General features: G+C 45.2%; 1 long non-coding RNA gene across 1 annotated transcript; it reads left to right on the forward strand.

Moving 5' to 3' along the window:
• Window positions 1-13,066: 13,066 nt before the first annotated feature.
• On the forward strand, window positions 13,067-15,346 carry LOC119401000 (uncharacterized). The gene is made up of 3 exons (XR_005185350.2): window positions 13,067-13,111; window positions 14,086-14,107; window positions 15,314-15,346. It is a non-coding gene; the product is annotated as an uncharacterized LOC119401000 (long non-coding RNA).
• Window positions 15,347-25,327: the final 9,981 nt, after the last annotated feature.

The following is a 25,327-nucleotide window of genomic DNA, read 5'->3' on the forward strand; positions in this document are numbered from 1 at the left end:
CGTAGCAGTGCTTCCACTGTAGTCTGTGTTCACCGCTGAAATTGGGTAAATGTGGAGCCTCAGTGAAAATACGCATAGTTTCACGAAAGTATATCTCGCTGCTTTATTTACTATCAACTTCTCATTTTTGATTGGTGACTCGCGCTTGTCGCGGAGCTAAGCTCGAGGGTGCGGGTTCGATTCCTAGTCACGGCGGCCGTATTTCGATTGGAGGCGAAACGGAAGAACGCCCGTGCTCTTAGATTTAGGTGCACGTTGAAGAATCCCAGGTGGTTAGAATTAATCTGGAGTATTACACTGTACACGGCGTGCCTCATAATCATATCATGGTTTTGGCATGTAACTATTACTATTATGACTCGCCTTCTCTGCCTCTTATATACATTGACGCGACACCCGAAAGTAGCTGCTAAGGTTTGTAGATATTATCGGACTTTGATTGGAATTTCATAATCAGTATTCTGTATGATTTTGTGCCGTTCTTCGTCAACGCGCATGCGCACGCGCTCGCCACGTGTCATTCATTCCATTTTGACGGATCGACGGACGATCGATTTATACATGCCGCTCTTGTCATGTTGTCAAATAAAAGCCCGGGGATGTTATTTGACCAATTTTTTTTTGTTGCACTTCGAAGTATGACAGAATGCGATCTGAGAGTCTACTTGCATCTCAACAGCTCGGAGTCATGCGATCTCGTCAAACACGTCACGTGTGACGTCATTTGTAAAGCGGCACGTCGCTGTCGACCCTGGCTCTAGCAACAATGATGCTGGCAAATACTTGGTGGACGCTTGAGCTTCGATTTCAAGAGAGGAACGCGATAGCGTAATCGGACCGTGTTCGCACAGCGTACGTTACTGGCCAGCCCCTGAGTGACACGGGCCAACACTGACATAGACAAAATAGCGACACCTAGACAACGCCAGGCAAAGCGTCTCATTCAACTTGTATGCGGCGGTGGCATGACGTTACACATGGTGTTCCTGCACCGGTCACATGACTCCGAACTGTCTATTGAGGTTCAAATAGACTCCCGTGTAACGCTGAGAAAAGCGATGAAGCCTGGGTTGCTGTCGTTAGCAATGCCGTCACGTTCTTTAGAACACATAGCAGGCAGTATCGGCGACGCTGGTGTGATAAATAAAAATGTCGCTATGTGGCAGTGGCTCTCGTGGTCCAAGGACCAGAATTTACAGCGCCGGCAGCCATATTTTGTCAGTGAATAAGGGGTATGCAGAAACAACAACCTCGATAACGCTAAGCCTAGTCTTATCTGCATATTCTGTTCTTGTAATCATGCATGCTTCGTGACATTCAAATGCTCTTATCGCATGCTTGCTTCCATGGTGCTCTCCCGCCAAGTCTCTCACGTCGGCTGCCTCCTCGTTGGAGTGTAATAGAACAGGGGAGTGCTCGGAACGGCCGCAGCACCAATGTACAAAAAGTGAAGCCTAAAGTCCCTAGATTTTTCCCTGTTCTTTCTTAAGTACCGACAACCATTGAAGCACCGGCGACGAATCTCATTGGCTAACGCTCGTTTTCGGCAGCCATGTTCTTCCTAACTCTTTTCCAGCACCTGGTGAAACGCGTCCCCCATTCACTAATGACAGGGGGTTGACGGGAGGAGAAAGGCGCGTCGCGGTAGCATATTGTCTGCTGAAAGGTGGGTGGCTAATGTACTTAGACGCACATGGCTTTGTAAATCTTCCAAGTTAGGAAGAAAATGGCGTCGGACGCCAGCTGCGCGTGAGAGAGGGCCGTGAAAGGAGGCAGTTGTCGGTACTTAAGTAAAAGCGAAAAATCTAGGGACTTTAGTGAAGCCGAACAGGCTAAATCCGCTTGCAGCGCTGCGATCGGTAGTCTGCGAAGTGTCGTCGTTTGAGCGTTGCGCGCGGATCCGCCAAAGTGGTGCAGGTAGAATGCTCGCTTCCCACTCAAAAGGCCCGAGTTTGAATCTCAGCTGTAGATGGTGGGGTTTTATTCTTAGTGTCTTCTTTTATAGCTGTATTGGTTTTCCTTCGTTTTCTAAAACTAGCTTCTGTTGTTACGTATTGCTACAAAAAGTAACGTAAAATGTGAAATCTCGTTTCGAGTCTCGTATTCGCGAAAATATCGGAGGCCATACTTTACGTTTCTGTTGAATCCCGGGCGGTGGCGCTACGTATAACTACGCTCACGGTCAAATTTCTTCTCTTTCACATTTTTCGTTACTTTTTGAACCAACACGTAGCAACTGAAGCTAGTTTTAAGAAACGAAGGAAAAGCAATACAGCTACAAAAGGTGACACTAAGAATAAAAACCCACCATATCTACAGCTGCGATTCGAATCGCGGGCCTTTTGAGTGGGAAGCGGGCATTCTACCCCTGCACCACTTCGGCGGAGCCGCGCGCAACCCTCAAACGACGGCACATTGCAGACCACCGACCGCAGCGCCACAAGCGGATTGACCCTGTTTGGACTTGACTTTCTGTACATTGGTGCTGCGGCCGTTCCGAGCACTCGCCAGTTCTAATACACTCTTTGAGCGCATTTAAAAGCGACTGATCCAGTTTCTTTTTTTTTTTTTTTTTTTGGCGACGTGCATGCTGTGTGGTGAATATATTCTGTCTTTTAAAAAATGCCCGCGAAATATGAAATCAAACCACGCCACTGCGCTCATCTGTTACCGTACTGCAGCGCTCTCAAACAGTTTTCGAGCGGAACAACCGGCGCGCGGACCGTCATACTATTTCTAGTACACTCTACTATCGCTTCTCAGGGACGACGGCGTTTGCTTGCCTTGTGCGGTAGCCATAATGTGGACGGACTGTGGAGCCTATGCCTAGAGCAGCGGCCACTAATTTCGCCACGGTCCACACGCCGGTTGTTGCGCTCAAAGCACGTTTGCGAGCGCTGCAGTACGGTAGCGCAGGAGGGCAGTAACGTGGTCATATTTGTCCGGCTTTCTTTAAACGCCGGAAAAATATCACAACGCTTCATGTAGGTTTCCACAAAAAAATGGATCGGTTCTTTTGGAATGCCCTGTATAGTGTAACGAAACGCATTTGGCCCAAGAGTGAATATCATAAATGTTGCATAATTCAGCTTAGTTAATTAACAAATTAAGCGATATATAAAAGTACTGTAACTAGAGCCACGTGACGGTAAACTATGTCGTTGGTTTGATTCAGTTGAGGTCAACCACTTCTTTGTAAGTATTTGGCTCCAGTTACGTGAAACACCCTGTATAAACACGATAAAGGCGGCACCCCTAAAAGCTATGACAGTATAGAGCATGATGTATCGTCAACTTAGATGCTAAGGTCAGACAATAGAAAACTCAGTGCCTATGGGAAATAGCATAAAAGGGCTCGTGGGGATACTCATGAGAAAAACGGAGTGCTTGGTATTGTGTTTCTCAAATCCCTTTCCTAACACATTTAAGGTCTTTTATTATAATTTCCATTATTATAATGCTCAATTTCGCTATTTTGCTAAATCGTAAGATGAATTTTTGTTACGGTGTACTCTATAGGCACGCTCAGATTATTTTAACTTTGTCCTCAACATCACCCTGACCTAAGAGCAAACTCACATCGAATGTAGATATGTAAGATAGCATCGCGCACAAACTTGAGCTTGAGTTCTCTATGGCTGCATCAGAATTTGAGCGGAAGACGCCGCACGCATGGGAGTACGCAACAAAGTGCCGTCGCTATGAACAAATGACATCACACCGACACAACTAAAAAAAGAGAAAACATCGAGAACACGAAAGGTTGGCTGAGCGTAGACGTTCGCGCGCTTGTTTTTGTCTTGTAGTAGGATTGTAGTAGGGTTTTGTCTTGTAACTTGATTCATGGCTGCGCTAAAAATACGGACAACAGAAGAGACGTACACACGACGGGCGCGTGTGTACAAGTTACAAGTTTGCACCAACTGGCCCAAATGAAAGCATTATTGTTTTTGTCGAGTGGCTCGAGCGCCATCACGTGACTCCGCTCCACCGATGGGTACGCGTATACCTAATCGCCTGTGCTCACTAGAGCACTCCGGTGGAACGATAAAAGAATGTCGCAGTGTTTAGTTCTATTCTAGTGACTTAGTGGCAGCAGTATCAGCTTAAGAAGCGGAGTTCAGCCAGCGTTTGTTGTTCCGCACGGTGGTGTTGCTATAGCAGTATCTTGTATCTTCAGATACACGATACATTATTGAATGTATCGGAAATACAGATATAGATACTCGTTTTGTGAGACATCGCGATACAGATACAAGATACGCAAAGAGTATCTGAGATATAGTATATAAGATACATGTATCTTCGATACTGCCCAGCACTGCGCTGGGTGGCCCGCGCTACGAACTTGCTCAGATTTCGCGGTAGTGGAGCTCCGTTGAGTAAGGGATTTAGAACTACACAAGAACCAACACAAGACCGACCTTAGCGCATGATTTAGCGCGCGATTGATAACTACACCGAGGTCTACACAAGAACAATATTAGTGCTACATTAACGGCAAGGTGTTTCGTTTCGTTTTTCTTTCTCTTTTTCTTCTTTTTTCCCCTCTTTGCCTTTCTTTCTTCTCTCTTTCTCTTCCCGGCGCGCACACGCTTTTTCCCGTGGACTTCTTTATTAGTGGACCAGCGGTGAGTAGTGCGGGTTGTCCTATTCTATTCCTGTGGCACATATCCGCTCGGCAACAGCGGACGACGCTCCGCAGGGATTAACATGACTCTAAGCAGCTCCGCCGCCCAAACGCAGCTAAAATATCTGCTGTGTGACTCCGCCCCGGCGCTCGAACACACAACCCATTAATGCACGCAGCATCCGGCAAAACACCGCCTCGCCGCTAATGAACGGCCGACTCGCAAATTGGTCGTCGGAGGCGCGGCTCTCCAAACTGGACTTGGGGAGCCAACTGGTGACCCCTGGCCAGATCCGGCTAGCCTCAACAGCCACTGGGGCTCCGGATCAGGGGCTCCCCCTACAGTAACCTGGAACCGTTATTTTTATTTATAGAGTTTCTTCTATTTTTCGCTCTCTCTCTCTCGAAATCTCGTGGTTTGTTGGTAGTTGAAAGGCTCTTTGATAAGTGATGATGAAACGGTCTGAAGTCGAAGTGGTAGTTACGAATACATCGGTGGAAAGAGAAAAACGATGCGCGCGAGAAGCCTTTGAATATGTGTACATGATAAGTTATACATTTCATGCCTCAACAATGCTTCCATTGAATTTTTCTAAATGGCGTTTAGAATGTTCTTCACTAATATGGCTGTCCTTCCTTTTCTTTTACTTCACATTCTGCCTTTTTATGCGCAAGGCGCACACGCCGATGAAAGTGTAGAGTGCAGAAGATCCTGGTATCTATGGCACACACCAACATTGGGGGATTGGCCAGAAACCGTGCGATGAAAGAGATGATAATGATGACGATGGCATCTTCGTGATGGCGCTGGCCCACCAAGGAGGATGGGCCAAGAACCGACCGGCAGGAAGTTTAAGGTCAAGACCCTTGAAGCTAAGAACACTACACTGGGAGATGCTGCAACACGAGACTAAAGGAAGACTCGTCCAGCCTGAAACATCGCCCTAGCACGCATTTGGCCATGCATAGTCGGGACCGTGGGTGCACGCCTTAGCCTATAGCAGAGCATTTGTTCAAACACGGAAACCAAACCGCGAGGGAAATCGCGGAAGCCCTTTGTATTGAAAAACTAAAAGAGTGATGCATCGGCCATTCTTCGATTGCCTTGTTAGAAAAGAGGTTTCGCTCCTGTCATCATATCTTTAATGACGTATTCTTCTCAGTTGTTTGGTGTATGTGCCTTTGATGTATTCTGTTGTCGTGGAAGAGCTGATCCGCGGCATTGTGATCACAATTGGTCGATATATGCTCGAATGATGTGTTCTAGGACGAGATCGCGCAGATCATGTTGGGTTCTAAAGAAAATGTTTTTTTTTTCTTTAAAAAATAAACCGCTTGTTAGATTGTGCTTGCCCGTGTGTGCTCTTTTCTTTCGTCCTTTTGGTTCCGCGCAAAGGTGCTAAAAGACGTAATTTTGAGTAAAATAAAACGTTGAATAAATTAAAATTTTCCTCTCCTTCATTTTCATGTGTGAGCGCGTGCAATAAACTGTATTTTTTTAGCATTCTGAGCGCATCTCGTGTTCTCTCATGTCCGGTGTCTTCCTGCGCATTTTCTAAACCAATGTGACCGCAATATACCCCGAATTGGCTGTCTACCTGCTTCTTTGACATGTAAAACAATGAAATTCAAGCAATAATTTCGCACATGCGGTGAGCAAGAGAGCATTTCCATTTGCGAAATGCATTATTATCAGTTAAGGGCGAATGAATGAAGCAAGAGTACTTACTGAAGGCACTTTCCGTCACGATCATCATACCAACCATTCTTATAACTATGTTGGAGTATTATCATTCTTTATTATTACGAACCGTATCCACGCCTATTTCGCAAGCATGGCTTTTGGCCCACGAGAGGAGAAATCATCATCAGCACCTTCATTATCATCGTCATCTGTTCACAAGGGTGATCTCGGCATTTCGGCTTCGACGTGCATTGCGCTGGTCCTCTGCAAACCAGTTCCTCTCCTGCGATAACTTATCTGCGATTTGAACAGGTGAGCGTGTTGCTATTGTATTCCCAGACTGACTGGCAGATATGCTTGACGAGACGTGCGAACGAATCACTCACGAAAGAGTGTGACATCTTAAGCCATGGCGGTACAACGATTCCTCGAGACGGTTTTCTTGAAACGATGCAAGTTGTTGGGCTACAGCCACAGGAAATAATTTGAAGAGTAAGTTAGGAAGCACCTTGTTTCAAGGGAGCTACGGACAATTACTGACTATACCTTTCTGGCAAGCCATGGATTTTCTCCTCAACCTTTTCATCGAGAGGTCATGGCTGATTGTGTGATTAGAGGAAGAATAAGACGCCTAATTTCTGCAGCCCTATAGGGAGCACGGCGCAGCGTCTGTCATGGCTAACCCTCACCTTTCGCGATCACCCACCGGTTCCCTTTTCACTGCGGCGGTGATGCCCCGTCTTTGTGTGGTTGACTGCTTTGCAACCAGCGCAAGACACGCCGACTGTTCTTTGTCTTCTAGGACTATGAAAGCCGGTCATTCACCCCCATGACACCGAGGAGGCCGACGTGCGCATGCGTGCGCGCTACGTCAGAGTGTGCCTGCGCCTTCAATATTGTCAGCTCCTCAGACAATTTTGACAGCGAAACTGTTCATAGTCGACCCTTAGCCGTGAGCCGAAGTACGCTCAACGGAGCTTGGTAGTGTGGGAGAGCGAAGCAAGTAGAGAGAGTGGCGCTGGTAGCGAGAGAGGCAAGCTGGTCACGTGGACTTGCGGGGTGGAGAGAGTTAGGCTTGGTAGGAAGGGGGGAAAACTGTGCCACACCGAGAGTGGCGAGAGTGAGTCTCGCTCGGAGGGGGAGAAGGTGAGGAGCGTGGTTGTAGATGGATAGAGGGTGTTGATGCAACGACACCTGGCCACACTACCTCGGCAAGGCGGGCATTTCATGAGCAGCAGCAGCGCTTGCAACGCTGCTTGCGTAGTAATAGGCGTTTTAGACGACAGGGCTGCTGGAAGAGGCCGCGGCCGCACTGGAACGCTACCGTAGCGCCCCAGCGTGGCCATGAAAGATGCTACCGCGGCCTCATAGCTTAACGTAGTCAACTAAAAAAGACTTTCAAAACAACAATACCTAGGAGGGTGATTCCACGTAAGATCGAACAAACGATGGCTGGTCGACCTCTCAAATTTATTTCAAAATTTTATATATTATTGCCTGATGAGTGGAAAGAAGAGATCCGCAATTTGTTTTGCCGCCAAAAATTTTTTCGAACCACAGGAAATCAATAATGACGAAGAGGTGGAGTGGAGCGCTCATCCGCTCTGCTGTTTTGGCCAACTTTCGTTATGAATTGCACAAAATATATTAAAGTTAGGTAGCTGAAATTTATTTACCTAAATATATGCATGTTTTTGCTCCTGCTCAAGTATTTTTAGTTTTTATGTGTAGTGTAGATGTTTTTATAAAAAACCTCAAAAATGGCCCAATCGGCAAAATTTTCTTTACTTTGAAGGTCTTTATCTCAGAAATGCCTTGTAGCAGAGGTACGAAAATTCCGCATTACGTTCTTCGCATGCGTATCTACCAAACTGCCAAATCTTGTATTTATATAACTTTTCAGTAAAGAGATATGATCGGGCTAATTTCAAGAAAACACCGAACAATGAAAACTTCTGACGACAATTAAAAAAAAACCCCATCTTTTAAATTTCTTAAACTTTGTCCACTTATTCTCCTCCACATCAGCTTTCACAATCATTAAAAACATGTTGCATAATGTCGTTGCACTAATAGTTACGGACCCTCCAATGAGACCCTTAGGCAAGGATGGGCAATTCCGACTTCTTGCCCAGCAAGTGTATAAAATGCAGGCAGGATTGAATTTCTTTTTATTAAAAGGTCAGCAGGTACCTAAAAAGGTGTCGCCGGCACTGAAGACGTTAATTTTGAAATTATTTCGTCACTGCAGCGGCCACGAGCGCGGAGCTACCGAGTAGGCGCGCGCGCACCCGAGATGCTCGTTGTAAGAGACGGCGCAGTGAGAGCTCGTTTTCGCGTCCTCAGACCGATTGAGTTCGAAACAGCAACACCTCTCGGGTGACTTGAACGCACGTGCACCGGTAGTCGCAGTGATCTGGTTAATTGCGTCGATTTCTTTTTCAGGGGGCATAAGAATGTCATCGTTAAACTGTGCGTTCCGTGAAGATCTTCCGTGAAGTGGTAGCAAAAGCACGCGTAGCACAAGTAGTCCGTCTCACTGACAGTCACTGATCTTTCAGGCGTTAAACGTTCCTTCAAAGCATTTATGTCTAGATCGGTAACTCTGCGAAATTTTGGCTTCATTGCAATAATTAAAGGAGTACTGACACGATTTTGAGACATCGCAAAAGGGACATTTTTTGCTTCGTTGGTATGCAGTGTCCACGCTGTCCACACACTGGAGTCGGAGAACACGTATAAAATATTTTAATTTGACTTTGAAGTATTCGTCGCTGAGCATTTGCAAGCCAGCCACACTGCAAGGACATTATCCCGACTAGTCAGGACAGTTCCTCCGAGTTCGCGAGTTCTGCGTCCTGCATGCAGCCTAAATCGTAGAAATCACTGTCAGGGTCACTGGACGACAATTCACTCATCGTTGTCTATTGCACCACGAGCAGATGACGGATTTCCCGCTAGTACGTCGCGAATTTCTGTATCTCCGTGACGTCACACTGCTATGAAACGACACTGAGAAGCCACCCCCTCGATATCGAAACCGAAAGTGTCTTTTTAAGGTGGCGCTAATTAAAATATATAGGATGCATTCCCAGGCACCACAATAGTCGTTTTACGTTTCTCGACACCAGTATTTTTATTTAGAGCAACAATCCGAAATTTTTTTTAAATTCGTGTCAGTACTCCTTTAAGCTTCTCGTGCTTCGAAAGGTAGTCTCCACAATAGACTCATTCAGAGCTATACTTTCTCGTCATGAGACGCACAGGAGGAGTTGAGTAAGAGCAAAGCACAAGAACTATCCGCGCCGAATGAAGTGTGAACAGCGCACCGAACGCGCGGCCAGTTCACGCCGTCTGCTGCCGACATCTAATATAGACAAGCGCATCCGGTTACCGATAGTTTTGCTTTATTTCCTTTGACAATTCATATTTTGCTTTGCCACTGGAGAGCCACGTTCATGCTTTCCACTGATCGCAACTGGCGCAGCGCAGTTTCTGTGGCAGCAGCGTGCGTGAAGCGAGCGCTCATAGCTCCCTTATAGAGTTTTCATCTTGCTTCCATCTCCGCCGTGTTATCAGCGCCTAGCTGAGATGCGAACAGAGGGCGGATAGAATAGCGAAGCTCCAGTGCACGTGCGTTCAAGTCACCCGAGAGGTGTTGCTGTTTCGAACTCAATCGGTCTGAGGACGCGAGAACGAGCTCTCACTGCGCCGTCTCTTACAACGAGCATCTCGGGCGCGCGCGCGCCTACTCGGTAGCTCCGCGCTCGTGGCCGCTGCAGTGACGAAATAATTTCAAAATTAACGTCTTCAGTGCCGGCGACACCTTTTTAGATACCTGCTGACCTTTTAACAAAAAGGAATTCAATCCTGCCTGCATTTTATACACTTGCTGGGCAAGAAGTCGGAATTGCCCATCCTTGCCTAAGGGTCTCATTGGAGGGTCCGTAACTATTAGTGCAACGACATTATGCAACATGTTTTTGATGATTGTGAAAGCTGATGTGGAGGAGAATAAGTGGACAAAGTTTAAGAAATTTAAAAAATGGGTTTTTTTTTCATTGTCGTCAGAAGTTTTCACTGTTCGGTGTTTTCTTGAACTTAGCCCGATCATATCTCTTTACTGAAAAGTTATATAAATACAAGATTTGGCAGTTTGGTAGATAAGCATGCGATGAACGTAATGCGGAATTTTTTTACCTCTGCTACAAGGCATTTTTGAGATAAAGACCTTCAAAGTAAAGAAAATTTTGCCGATTGGGCCATTTTTGAGGTTTTTTATAAAAACATCTACACTACACACAAAAACTAAAAATACTTGAGCAGGAGCAAAAACATGCATATATTTAGGTAAATAAATTTCAGCTACCTAACTTTAATATATTTTGTGCAATTCATAACGAAAGTTGGCCAAAACAGCAGAGCGGATGAGCGCTCCACTCCACCTCTTCGTCATTATTGATTTCCTGTGGTTCGAAAAAATTTTTGGCGGCAAAACAAATTGCGGATCTCTTCTTTCCACTCATCAGGCAATAATATATAAAATTTTGAAATAAATTTGAGAGGTCGACCAGCCATCGTTTGTTCGATCTTACGTGGAATCACCCAGGAAGACTTGCAAAAAAACATCAAAAGGTAATAGCCCGATGAAGGGAGCCATCAGCTTCGCTGTTTCGATGACTTCCGCGCAGTGGAGCTGGCTGCGTTTCTTGCGCTCGTGCCCGATAAGCGTAGACATTACACTCTTTCCAAAAGTCAGTTCTTATGGCCAACCAGCCTTTCAAGAAAGAACACCAAGCACTGGCTTCTTCGATTTTCATGCACGGATAGAAACATCGGCAACTCCGCGTACCTGGACGGAAGCTCAATGTCTCTCGCATTCGGCTTTCATTGCAAAAGTTTTTTTTTTAGCCTAAACGCAGTCACACAACTTAAATCACGATCCACGTCACTATCTTCACAATTCTACGTGGGCTGTCCCAGGTCGCGGGATTGAACCTCGGCCGCGGCGGCCGCATTTTCGGTGAAAGCGAAAATGCTTCAGGCTCACGTACTTATGTTCAGGTGCTCGTCAAAGAACCCCAGGTGGTAGAAATTTTCGGCGCCCTCCACTACGGCGTCCTTGAAAATCACATGGTGGTTTAGGAACGTTAAACCAGACATCTAGTGAGCTGCCCCGTCACAGGATGACGTTTCAAATGTGCTATGCATTCAATTTTGGCCATTAGTGATGTCCCAGCCGACACGCCACTGGAAGTACCAATATTTTTCCAAATCCGTGGTGACATAACGATTTGTTCCATAAATAATACTGTTTCATATGATTGTTCGTAACATTTTAAAGACGACAAGCGGATTTCACCCAATTATAGCACTGCACTAAGGATGTGGCAATGATCGACCGAACTTCCTTAGCATTTCACACGGCTCTATAGTACCGATACAATTGCACAGAAAAATACCATTTACAGTTGTCTGAAATGCCCATCCAGTCCAAAATTCATGTAGATGCACTACTTGCACTGTTGGAATATTAAAGACATATACAGCTGTGTAAGGCTAGCCTGTGCATGAGAATGCTGAGGTTTTGGGTTCGAATCCCGCCAGCGACACACAGATTGGTTATCGACTTGCGCTGCCCTTTATAGCATAATTGTTATGCTGCAATCAAAATCTACAAATAGTGACTGCAAACTGCCCTATAGTTACTGCGAAATACGAAGTTGGGGGGGGGGGGGGGGAGGAGTACACGAAACGAAGTGCACACTACAAGCTCAAATTACGCTTGTAGTGTCCACTTCGTTTCGTGTCACCCCCCCCCCCCCTAACTTCGTATTTCGCACTAACTATAGCGCAGTTTATAATCATGAAAAACCAACTAGCCTAATACCTCACATTGCTTACAAATAATGAATCAACGTATCCATTTGCGTTTCCCTTTGCGTTTCCCTTTGTCGGCTTCGCATGCTTACCAAACAAAAACGGGTCCCTTGATCGGTTAGCCTTCTTTAGTCAATTACGTGGTGCACTCCGCAACGTATTTTACAGCTCTAAACAAAATTTATGCGACAGACATTTATTATTATACGTAACCGGCAATAATAAAGTTAGCTACAGCTTGTTTCTTGAACAGTGCCATAATGACTCATGAAACGGTTCACGCAGTAGTTAGTGGAGCTGATGGATAAAAGACCACTGTACTACATATTCCACTAGCGACATTGGCAACAACAAGACATGGTAAGCACTTTGCCCACTGGCACAGCTTATGCAGCTGTAACTTTGTGATAAATTTCAGAGTATTCTCTGAAAGCATAGCACGCAAAACGAAAAGAAAAAAATCCAAGTATTTAGCAATGAAAGCGAGAGAAATGCCTTAGATTTATATACATTTACCTCTGATTACCTTCAAATTCCTCGGCAACCAACGCTAACCAAAGGGCAACGTCGATACTATTCAAAACTAGCCGTACGTTAGCCAATAGCTAGACAATGCAGGTACTGAGCGAATAAGCACAGTGGACGTCAAAGTGCGGGCTTTGTACAAACTTGTATAAATTTACATTTCTTTTTTTTTTCAGTTGCCTTTCCTAATACTATATTATTAAAAGCAAAGGAACAGGTGCTTATCAATAGCAGGCATTAATGCCATTTTCACACAGCTTTCTGCTCCATCGAAATCAGCATGTACGGCTATCCCGTGGCCACAACCCACGCGATGGACACGCCAGCCTACGTACCGGAGAACTTCAACGAAATGGCGCTAGTACCAAAAGGCCCATCGAGTTTCCCCTCAGGTATGAAATTGCCACAGTATATATTTACGGGCTGCAGGTGAAATAGGAAGTCCACCGCTGTGGATCCGAACAACCTGTTCGATTTTCATTGCTTTTCGGTATCTGCAGGCCGCTAAAGTTAAGCACGCTAGTCATGACAACAATTCCACGACGTTCCTATGAACTACATTTGCATAATGCTCACTTTGCGAAAACGAACTCTATTTAAAACTTATCGTTCGAACCTACAAGGATAGAACGTGACGCTCTCTCCTGTCCTCTTATTTCCTTCGCCTTGCAGTGGGTCATGACCTTCTGCACAGTATGAACCAACTATACCAACAATATAACTGCCAATATAACTATACCAATAATATGTTTTATTAAGTTTCATCTCTGTTTGATCCGCACCAATCTGCAGCCTCCACAAGCTTTCACTCGCACATAGGACATACAACGTGCGGGCCGATATTATCAATTCGAAGTTTATACGGAACATGACGGCGACGGCGAAAATTCGTCTCAAGTGTCCATATAATTTTAGAAGCACAGAAGCTTGGGCGAGTTTGTAAGACATCATGGCACATATGAAACTACGCGCATGAATACTTCTGATTTGTGCTACGAAATTGCAATTCGGACGTATAAAGGTGACGCTAAACGAAGCAGACCCAAAAACGGAAGTGCTGTGCAGAATTTGAGCGCGCACACGCCAGCGCGCTTAGACGCGCAGTATCTAGAATTTTATTGCTTCATGTTCCGCAGTAGCATAGAAATGCTGCGCAAGTTCTGCAGTTCTTCTCCAAGGATTGCATAATTGACGCAACAGAGAGCTTCAATCTCGTTATGAGGACACTCCTTGTATGACACAAATTGTGGCTCAAAAGAGAAATTAAAAGTGCAGAACTCAATGCAGTTGCAAAGCAAGGTCGATGTCTTTTAAGTTTCTAAAGAGTACTACGTTGGCAATGACACGTTTGTGTTTCGTGTTTCAGCTGGAATCAAAGACGAGGCAGCGTAAGTACGCATTTGGAGCACTAGCGTTAATTTAAGAGTGTCGTTGCCTGTCGGTGCGTACTTTAGCAGCATGAGCACTCCGTTTGAGAATAGGCGGTCGTTTAATTTAACTTCTCTCGTGTTCAATGAGGATTTGAGCTAATACATTGTTAACGTGAACATCAGTAAATGGTTCTTATCTCCTTACCTAAGAAACAATGGGTTCCAGAAGCTCCAGGAGAGCTCGACAACTCGCATTTTCGGTCACGAAAGCTACGCTGTTTTGTGCTTAAGTCGCGGGTTCGTTCCGAACAGCGGCGGTGGCCACAGCCCAAAGACCGTAAGGTGTAGCGACGAGACTACCGAAACAAGGAGAAAGGAGGAGTTTGAGAGCTCCTGGCTTGCGTCTCATGTTAAAAGATCGTCGTATAGAAAGAGCTGGAGAGGTACGCCCATACCGCGCGGGATTCCTTCGTTGTTCACCTCAACTTCCTCAGCTGAAGGCGCCTCGTCCCACGCCTAAGTGCCCGCGCCAGAACCTCAGCGTGAGGCAGTGCGACAGGCTTCAAGTGAAAAACACAACTGTAAAGAGTGAAACGCAAATTGGTTTTCAACAATGTATAAATAGCCGTCTACCTCAGTTCGTTCATCAAGATGCGTAAACTTTTCACAGATTACTCGGCATATGTTAAAGAACTATACTGACCCGCCGCGGTGGTATAGTGTCTACGGTGCTTCACAGCTGACCCGCAGGTTCGGGATCGAATCCCGGCCGCGGCGGCCGCATTTCGATGGAGGCCATATGCTAGAGGCCCGTGCGCTTATATTTAGGTGCGCGTTAAAGAATTTCATGTAAAAATTTCCGGAGCCCTCCACTATGTCGTCTATCATAGTCAGATCGCAGTTTTTGGACGTAAAATGCCAAAAAATATTATTGAAGAACTGTAATAGGTAACAACTACTAAAGAAGCTTCATGCTTCATGGTGCGAACGTCGCTATTGCAACAAGTTTCACTGGCTTCTTGGTCACCGCATACGATTTACGAAACGAGGAATAGTGTATAAAATTTATTGTAAAACATAATTTATATTAATGACAGACAGCTGCTATGATGTGCGAATCGGTCGATATATCGATCCAGTCAGTTGAGTGTAAGTTCAATAAAATAATTTTGCAAACGAATCAGTCAGGTATGCACATCTGCTTTTTATTATTCTTTTGTACAGGAGAGATACCTCGAGACTCGCCGCAGCGGTGCTTGGTGTCATAATCGCCCTCGGAGTCATCGTCATGGCGATGACGGTGATCGCGTTTACGAGCGGTGAGAAATTTTCCCTCTTCCGGCGATCAATGCCCCAATGCCACCGTCCTTACATCGCCAATTCAGCGCCTGGCTTAAGAAAACTAGGCCATGCAGCAATATTCTGGGACAAACAGCAGTATTTCATTATTATAGTCTATATCCTCGAATGTAAAGTATAGTCTCTTCCGAAATGCATTATTTAAATCGCTTGGAAAATGTTAAATTTGTTAACGCAGTCCTAAGTGGTTTCCCTGTATGATGTTGGTAGGATTCAACATGTCGTCTCGCATGCCTTCCTGGTACTGATGAATTCAGCAAATTTATTTCTAAATTATCTTAGCTGCACCACTATGCATACCATTAATAAGGACTAACAATGCTTTACATCCCTTTTCTTATATTGCCACGAATCTATGGGATACTTTACCTTGTAGCATCACATCATCCACAGGATTTTATTTAAGCAACTTCCTCGCGCTCGTCTACATAACCTACAAAGAGTAACCCGGGTAACGAAAAAAACAAATTTTCATGCACTTTTAACAAGGCTATTGTGGCATGTGCATTTATTTCTATTTGCTTGTATTTCTTTGTATTTATTTGTCTTGTAGTTCAATACAAACCACTTCTACTAGAGAACGGACCCCAGCCACAACCCTTGAAAGCGCTCTGTATAATAACCGATCATTAAGTGTATGATACACAATAAAAAGATAGATAGATAGATAGATAGATAGATAGATAGATAGATAGATAGATAGATAGATAGATAGATAGATAGATAGATAGATAGATAGATAGATAGATAGATAGATAGATAGATAGATAGATAGATAGATAGATAGATAGATAGATAGATAGATAGATAGATAGATAGATAGATAGATAGATAGATAGATAGATAGATAGATAGATAGATAGATAGATAGATAGATAGATAGATAGATAGATAGATAGATAGATAGATAGATAGATATTGAGTGACTGATTCATTGATTCATTTACATTTCCCCGAGCATGACTCGATAAGCGGCGTTTAATTCTCAGGGTCGAAATCCAAAGACGAGACAATGCGGACCGAGGAGCAACCCGAGATCACCGAAAAGGACATGAGGGACGCCAGTGGCCTGACCGTGGTCGTGCCTGAATTCAGGACTGAAGACACGCCATCCCCACTCACGAGGAAGTCGACAACAGAAGAGAACACCGGGCATGAGACCGAGTCGCCCTTTACGGATACCGAGTCGCCCTTTACAGATACCGAGTCGCCCTTTACATACACCGAGTCGCCCTTTACATATTCAGAGACGACTGACGTGGCCACGACGCCCACTATTGTGACACTGCCACCCGCACCGCCTAAGCGTGAGTCCACTAAGAACAAAAGTGAACGCTTATTGTTCGAGCCGCGATTTCACATCTTTGTGAATGTTTTGATATAAACTGACATTTCTCAGACAAGAAACGCGTGTTAAGGACATCTTAGTCAAAACCGAGCAGAAGAAATCGGCATAATAATAATATCTGGGGTTTAACGTCCCAAGAAGAAATGGGCATGAGCAGTGCATGTAGCTCGAAGACAAGATAGCCGCTGGTCGTTAAATGTAACGGGCTGGATCTTCCATGAGAAGGCAAGCGCACGAGGGGCAGGCAGATAGTTAGGTGGGCAGATGAGATTAAGTTAATGGGTATAACGTGGCCGTAGCAAGCTCAGTGCCGGGTGAAAAGGCAAAGTATGGGAACGACCTTTGTCCTGCTGTGCACGTAATCAAGATGACGATGACGACGACCACGTTGATATTTCTCAGAATCGCTTGTTGGCTGTCACCAAGCAGCCCGACTCTTCATCTTGCTGCTACCAGCATCTTCGTTTTACTTGACGATACAGCTACATCACAAGCTAGTGAGACGTGTGGTGAGAGGCGTTTGCTCGAAATGTTTGATACACACTTGTTACTGCTCGTTTTGTGGCCATAATCGCGGTATCGGCACTGAAGTAGGTTTAGCGGATAGTCATAAGTAGCGGTGTACAAATATTCGAAATTTTGGAACAACGAGGTAATGTCATTATGTTCGACTAGTAGTCACATCAAATGCATCGTAAAGACTCTTTAAATGACCTAATAAACACGGACTAAGAAAAGGGAAGAAAATTGCACATACGTAGACATATTCCAAATGCCGAATATTTTTTCAAATGTTTTGCGAATATCCACCACCGACGGGAAAATCCTAAAGGAACAAAACGTTGGAACAGAGACGTACCATCTTCCTTATTTTAACCACTAAATTACGAAGATACATGCAGCCCAAGCTTTCACGGGACTGTCGATGGTGTATCGCATGAAGGCGTTTTTGCTCGAAATTTCAGTGTCGCCGAAGTCAAAGTATCCTGCGCCAATACGTTCCGCCAGTTATCGTCATCATGCGATTCATGATGGTGATAGGTGATTGAGGATAACTTCGTGAATCAAGATTACGAGATTCATGACGGCAATGATGATGATTCACGAAACACTTCGACATTTAAATCTCAGTTTAGATAAAGGCTGCTGACAAAGTACAACCTTCTATTTCAACCTGTGAGGCTCTGCTTTCAAAGCTCACCTGGTGACAAACTTACCCAGGAAACAAGTCGGAGCGCCTGTTGTGCACCATCGGCTCCAAGCTCAGCGAACCAGATATGATCCCGTATGACACACTGTGCGATTACCTATTCTACGATTCCGTCTACAAGGAAGGACCCGCGACGTTCGACCCAAACAATGTCGACGTCGCCTTGAGCATTCTTCTGGACGAACACCTCGAATCGGATCAGACTGCGCCTGGCATTGGCTTCGCGTACAGGTTGGTCTATCTTTTTACTCAAACACAGCCCTTTATTGCGATAGCAATAATGTGGACACCCCATGCAGGCCACATTTTGCCGTCCCCGTCGCCGTCATGTTCCGTATAATGTCCAAAATCGATAACATCGCACCGCGCATAATTATGTTCTGTCTGCGAGAGTAAGCTTGCGAAGGCTGTAGACGGGCGCAGCGCAAGCAGAGATGAAGCACACCGGCTGGCTCCGCCGGGCGAAGGAGCATGAAAGGATGCCTTTGTAAAGATGCGCCGTTCGAGTAACAACTGCAGACATTCATCAAATGGGCGAGGACGCTTGCGCTATCGATAGACATCATTAGACGGCTCCTACCCTTGTAGAGTCGTGAACAATGTGACAGGGAACAACGAAATTACCGTTTGAACGTCATATCTGCTAAATGCAGTTCACAAGCACAAAAATGCACATAACACTAAAAGCTCTAGCGGAAATCCATACCTTACCATTCAGTACGTCACACTCATATCAGTACATTACAAGTAATCGCTGATGAGATACGCGTTGTTTTCCCTCGAACTGCTCACGAGTGTGCATGCTGTGCTCTCCCCGCATACTTCTCGTTGAAGCGACAGACAGCACGAAAACCGCTTCGCTCACTGTAATGGCCGTATTCCCTTACACCACCGTTTTGTAGAGTTACGCTGGATCAGATCCTGAAGGTGTTCGCTGCTAGCTTTACTTCGTATTCCATTCCAATTTGTTGCTATCGCAGTCATTGCTTTACCACTGCGGCAAAATGAATTTTTTTGATGGGCCTGCCTTGCTTTTTCTGTGTAGTTGTCTACAAGTATGTGGCCTCACACACAATTCCAAAAGGGTAATATAGTAAATAGAGACCTATAGTGAGGAATTTGCGTAAAGTGAATTTATAAACTGAGTGAAGTTGTTCAAGCCGAATGTTAGCATTGGACGTCACTGGCGAAGTTCCAGGTTGCAGATATTCGTTGACATCTTATTGGACGCAAAGCTGCCAACATCAAGATAGACGCCATGCTTCGCGCAAACTTGTTTCGGTTTAGCAAAATGAGGCTTCCCAAACGCGCAGCCAAAAGTACGCATGCTATTAGCGCGATCTGTGACTCAAGCCGGACAAGTCGTGAAAATATGAAACTGCGGTGACCATGTTTAGACATACATTAATGTTCAGCATCGGTAATTTCTTCTATTGAGACATACAGCATCACTAGATGCCGCTACCAACGTTCCTACCTCGTTATACACCGCATCGCGCGAAAAGTTTTGCGAAAATGTAAATTTCCCGAATCACTATGTCGTGGCGTCTAAGCTCAAATGCGTATTGTGAATGCCAAACGAGCAACACAACAACCTAAATTGACTTAATAGAGCTATTAGTTGTTCATTTTCACACATTTGCTGAGCATAGACTATAGCCTACTTAGCTTGAGAGGAGTTCTGAACTTAATGCCAATCCTTCACTTCACGCAGGTACAGACAACACTTGAAGTCAGAACTCTCCACAAAAGACGGGACTGTACCAGTGGTAGTGAGATATTTCATGGACCACCACATTTGCAACTTCGGCATCCTAGACACTCCGACTATTGGCTTGGATAAATCCTCCGTGGAAGAAATGTTGGCGAGCCTTAAGGTCTGATATCCTCAGGTCGTTCATCATATTCTAGAACTGGTTCGCCGAAAATGACTACCGAACATTGTAACTAGAATATGTCATAGCATAGTTGTCACACCTCTTTTTTAACACGAAATATTCTTCGCAACTAGTAATTTGTCTGTAGATTTTCATTGTCAGGGTGCATGTTTGTATTTCGTTATTCATACTTAACTCGACATCAAAGCTTGGAGCAAGCACATAATCATTGTTTAGATCTTTCGTAATTCACAGCCTATGATCTGGATCCACCAAAGTTTCGAATTTCGCAGTTTTTACCGCTCTACGTCTTTGGGTATATACCTGGCGTGGTTTTGAGTTCCGATTTTCCTCTACAGTTACTCGACGGATTTTTAATCGGCCACAGGACTGAGAACAGAAGCTGTTTCACCGTTTTCGCTGGTCCGGCCACCGACACCACCCTGGAAAATATCTACGTCGAAACATTTTCGTGAGTCGTGCGAAAACTGCGAAACTGTGCTCAGACTAAAGAACGAAATATGTAAATCTGTAAACCGTTTTGACCGCGTTCAAGCTAGGGCACATAATAATGATCACGCATAACTTTGACCGTTGTTAGTGAAATATGAACCACCGGGAAGAGAAGCGACGTGGTAAAAAGAATAGCTGGTAACCATGCACTGAACCTCGATTCGCATTATTTCTGAAATCAAAAAAAGCAATATTTTTGCGATAAGGGCAATATACGTTATTGAGAGTAACGGCATGTATACTAGCAGTTCCCGTCCCTAAAAATTGTCTTATTTTTGCGTCTCGGAAAGCGCTCGTAAACTGTTAAACGCGAAGCCAGCGCACATGACAAGTAGCACGCGACCGTATCACGAACGAAAGCAATAAAATTGTGAATATCACGCTATTTTGTGATTCAGTAAATTATACTAATTTTTAAGCATGAAGTGCTTCTAGCTTTCGTTGTTGGCGGCCTTGAGCCAAAAGCTAGTGCCTTTAACAGGACACTTAAAACGAGACATGCGGGAACTGAGACGAGATCATCCGGGCATCGTTGCCAGAACAAAACGAGACATCCGGACGAACCAGCCAAAGCTAAAAAAATGCGGTTTTTTGTTGCCAACCGTTCTTACAGGACCGCATTATATACGCTAGTTATGGCTCAAACACGCCACAAGAAATATTGCTTTCAAGATTTTGTCAGTGTTTTTTCACACTACCACTGAAGCTCTAACTTCTAGTACTCGGAAAAATTATTTCCAATAGCGACGTTCCAGAGGCAGATGCAGGGCCCCATACACTTGCTCCTTTAAAGCGACAATGACGCATGTGCTCAATTAAACGGCAGGGCTTGGGGAGTAAACGGCGCGGAGACGGAGCTGATCAAGGGCTTCGCGGAACGGGTTGCCGTCTCCTTAGACAGAGGGCGCCATCGGCGCACCAGCGTGGTGTCGCCTTTTGACCGCACATGCTAGGCAAACCTCAAGACCTATTTCACACATTGACAGGAAACAATGGCGTCCTATGTGACCAGTGCACATTGCAGTGTAGTTCGATAGCATCTCTCTCTCTCATATATATATATATATATATATATATATATATATATATATATATATAAATTTCTATCATTTGCTGGTCGCTATACTTAAACTCGCACATGGCGTCAAAACCACTAAACTGAAAATTTGAGGATGACTTAAGGGAACTATGGCAAACGCCTTGTCATCTACTTATTTTTTCATGTCTTTTTCACCTAATGATCTCATTCGCATGCGCGAGCAGGAAAATATTTACGCCGAACATTGTAGTTATCATAAGCCACTACTTGGAGGGTGACAACACCTTCAAGGACTGCCGCGTCATGCCGCCAACGGTGCTGACGAGGCCTCCAGCACTCGGTAACAGCAGCTACAAACACGACCTGGTGAGCAAGTAGGGAGTTTATTAAGCAGAATGATTCATGTCGGTACGATAATACATACGATTCAGTGAGAAGAGCACCAAATTGCTGACAAAGCCGAGTTTTTTTGTTTTTGTTTTAATAAGTAGCAGTCATTGCCTCTTGTTTCTTTGCATGCTGTCACGGAAATGCCATTAATAAAACGAAAAGCAGAGGTGAATAAAAAAGCGCCCCGAATCATAACAAAGAACACTGGTGTCATTTTGACAGATTGATTAACCTAATGCAATTGTAACTGTTCTGCATTTAGTAAGTAATTCAAACTCCCACTCATATTGGACCCTCTCCATAGCGTGCTCTCTGCCACTTCCTGCGCACGCACCACGTAGCGCTCAAGTGCTACTGCAGACTGATGCTATCAACTCATGTCATTCTATAACCTGCTGATTCGTCCTTTGTAATGCTATACTGTGCTTAGTGAATGGGAAACGAGCCCTCCATGCGTGATAGTTAGCATTAAATGCACATATTTATCTTGTGACATTAGTTAAATCTTCATTTCATATTTTGCCTTCTTTATACTTTTGTGATAAACTCCATACCCTACTTTTCTTCATTTTTCTGAATGTTCGTTAGCACCAGTGTGAACAAAATAGTGGGGAATCTGCCTGAACACGTTGCATTGTGGCCGTGGTTATGGGACCACCGGAGCGCGACACTTGCCGCCAGATGTTTTACAACAAAACGGTTCACCTCTGGCTCATACGTTCCCAGGGGCATTCTTTCGGGCTACTCCCGTCCGCATGCAGACAAATTGGACTAGTATTTATAGATGACAAAATGGATACGGCGCAGCTGGCGGAGCACGCTCACGCATTGTGTGGTGGCGCTGCTGTAGTATGACGTAGAGAAGTGCCAGAAACGGAAGAAGGCCAGACTCTCAGACGGCGCAGCGCGTTCACGCCGGAGAAAGGGAGCTAGCAAAACGTAGAGGCGTCGGCAACAGCAACAAGAGTGTAAAGCACAGAAAAAGTGGGACCTTTTTCAAAGCGCAGATTGCTTCGAAAGATCACTATACTAACGGGCAACTTTTCTTGGCAACAAAGCGAAGGCCACGGAGCCCCATCTCGCGTATCCTACCGCTAATTGATGTAGTCCCACAATTGTGTCCCTATTTTCTGCGTGAGATATAAAATAGTCCTTTAATTTCTACATATGGCTCTGAGACAGGAGGCAGCTCAAATCAGTGATATATTTGTATTTGTTTTACTTTACACGTTACTTTGCGTTTTTGCGCGCGTAAGAAAGTGGCGTCTTTTTGTTTACATCGAACGCTAAGCGGCGTCTGCGCCGACATCAAACGCTGAATGTGCGCAGCCGTCACTTTCCGCAGCGGTGCGAAACGCCATCCGTACCGGACTACTTGGCGTAGGAGTACATGTGCAGAAGCTCCGCCCCCGTAGCTTTCAATTCGTTGCCAAGAAATATTGTCCGCGGGTATAGTCCGAGTAGAGTGTACTGGCACACTCAAGTCCGAGGCAGAACGTTTATATCTGCAGTCTCTCACTCCGGAGAAACGAGCGGGCAAGCGTCTGCAGCAGAAGCGCGACTGCAGCTTCGCTCCATGGCAACCCGTTCCCATGCGAATCCTGCGGCCCCACGAACTTTTTTTTTGGGGTAGAGCACACGAGATGTCGGCACACTCTCTTTACTTTTTAGCCCTAAATATGGCGCTTCTTAGGTGATCCAAAAAACTTTTCCTATGACGCAATTTTGCTTACATTATTCTGCACTGATGAACTGACGAAAAAAAAAAAACTCACACAATCGCTTATGCATTTGCCCAAGACGACTCGAAGGCTAAAACAATCGCTTTCTGTTCTTCTCAGCGGATGTGTTAATCCACCCTCTCTCCCCCCTCCAAGGCCTGAAACCTTTCGGCACCCAATGTGGTTTTGCAGTGCCTCCGTGATTGGAGGCACTGTAAGCTTTCTGCCCCTCACGTGGCTTTGCAGTGCCTCCGGGATCGGCCCACGTTTGATCAAGCGATCATATGTCACTTGATAGCGTCATCGTGTGATGTCCCGTTGTATCAAGTCATAAAGCCGTCATGGTGACGTCACAAATTTGTCGGCCTGTGACGTGATCATGTCATACTGCGACGTCGTCACATTATGGTTGAAGCATCAAAGGCTTTCACCCTGAAGTGATACGTCGCGTATTAACAAACGCAGACAACGGCGGCAGACACCATTAACAAGCTGATCGCACGAGGTGTGGCCGCATACTGGGCTGTCTCGGTCACCATGAAAGGCCGATGGACTAGACTCAAAGCTGGGCAACCTGTAGATTTCCTCTCCGAGTGCGAGCACGACCCAAAGGCTGAATCTTTCGGAAGCGTCGCACAAGTGAGTTCTTCAAGAAGCACTCATATGTGCTTCTTGCTCTCGTGCCGCAGTGAAGTTGTGACTGTGAGGCATGCCGCAGTTGCGACCTCTTTGTAATTTTGACCGCTTGTATTTCCCTAATATGCACTTGACAATGACAATAAATTCTTTAAAAAATCTGCTCTTCGTTGCGTGGCTATGGTTTTTCCGTGTAACGCTACGCTGCTTCATGCGAGTCGCATGAACGAGACTCAGCGACACTCTTCATGTAGTTTTGAACTTATCTTTGTTGTTGTTGTTGTTGTTGAGCTAGCTTTTTTGTCATCTCCAGTTTGGAATATCCTTGTCGTGGGCGCGCTGGATTATTTCATGCGGTAGCGGCGACATCAACAGTAGCAACAGCAACAACTGATGAAAAATCCTTTAACAAAGGGTGTCGCTAGAGCCAACGTTTCGCAAGTGGTCTTGTCTACTTTAAGGCAACAACTGATTTCTTCCTTTAACAGTTGTTGCCTTGAAGAAGACAAGACCACTTGTCGGAACGTCCACTCCGGCGACGCCATCTATTCAAGTATTTTTTATCTCTTCAAGCTCCCATCCCGCCCTGAACTTTAAGATCAACAACGGCGCCATCAGCCCCATGACTCGTTCATTCAGAATACCCTTGTTCACATGACTCAACACAAGTTCAGATGCTCCTTTTGTGTAGCTGGTTTGACTAGAGTCACTGTATTGCAACCTTTAGGTAGCAGAGTTGCGCATAGGTCTGGCTAGCAACCACAGCTATGCGGTGAAGTCGCACTCCGTTTTTGCAGGCGATATGCCTACGGGGTCGCCGATTAACATGTCTGGTGTGTTGAATACCGGCGATAAACATGAACTATCGATGAGTAGTGTTAATTCAGTTCGCTGCAGCGGCGGCGTCGAAAAATATAAAAATTGTCCCGAGCGTCAGCTTCTCCGGAATGCATGGTTGCTAGAGCGTTTGGAAGATAGATGCGCAACTCTGCTACTTAAAGGTAGCATATACTCTAACTACCGCTTGCATATAGCGACATCCATACACATGTCTCAATGCACCGTGTATCGGGTTTTTTGTCACACTCCTTGCTTTAGGTGTGCAAAAATCCAAGCTTCAGTGATCCCCACCAGTATAAATCGGA

The sequence above is a fragment of the Rhipicephalus sanguineus genome, chromosome 7 (genome assembly GCF_013339695.2).
Source record: "Rhipicephalus sanguineus isolate Rsan-2018 chromosome 7, BIME_Rsan_1.4, whole genome shotgun sequence".
Taxonomy (NCBI): Eukaryota; Metazoa; Arthropoda; class Arachnida; order Ixodida; family Ixodidae; genus Rhipicephalus; species Rhipicephalus sanguineus.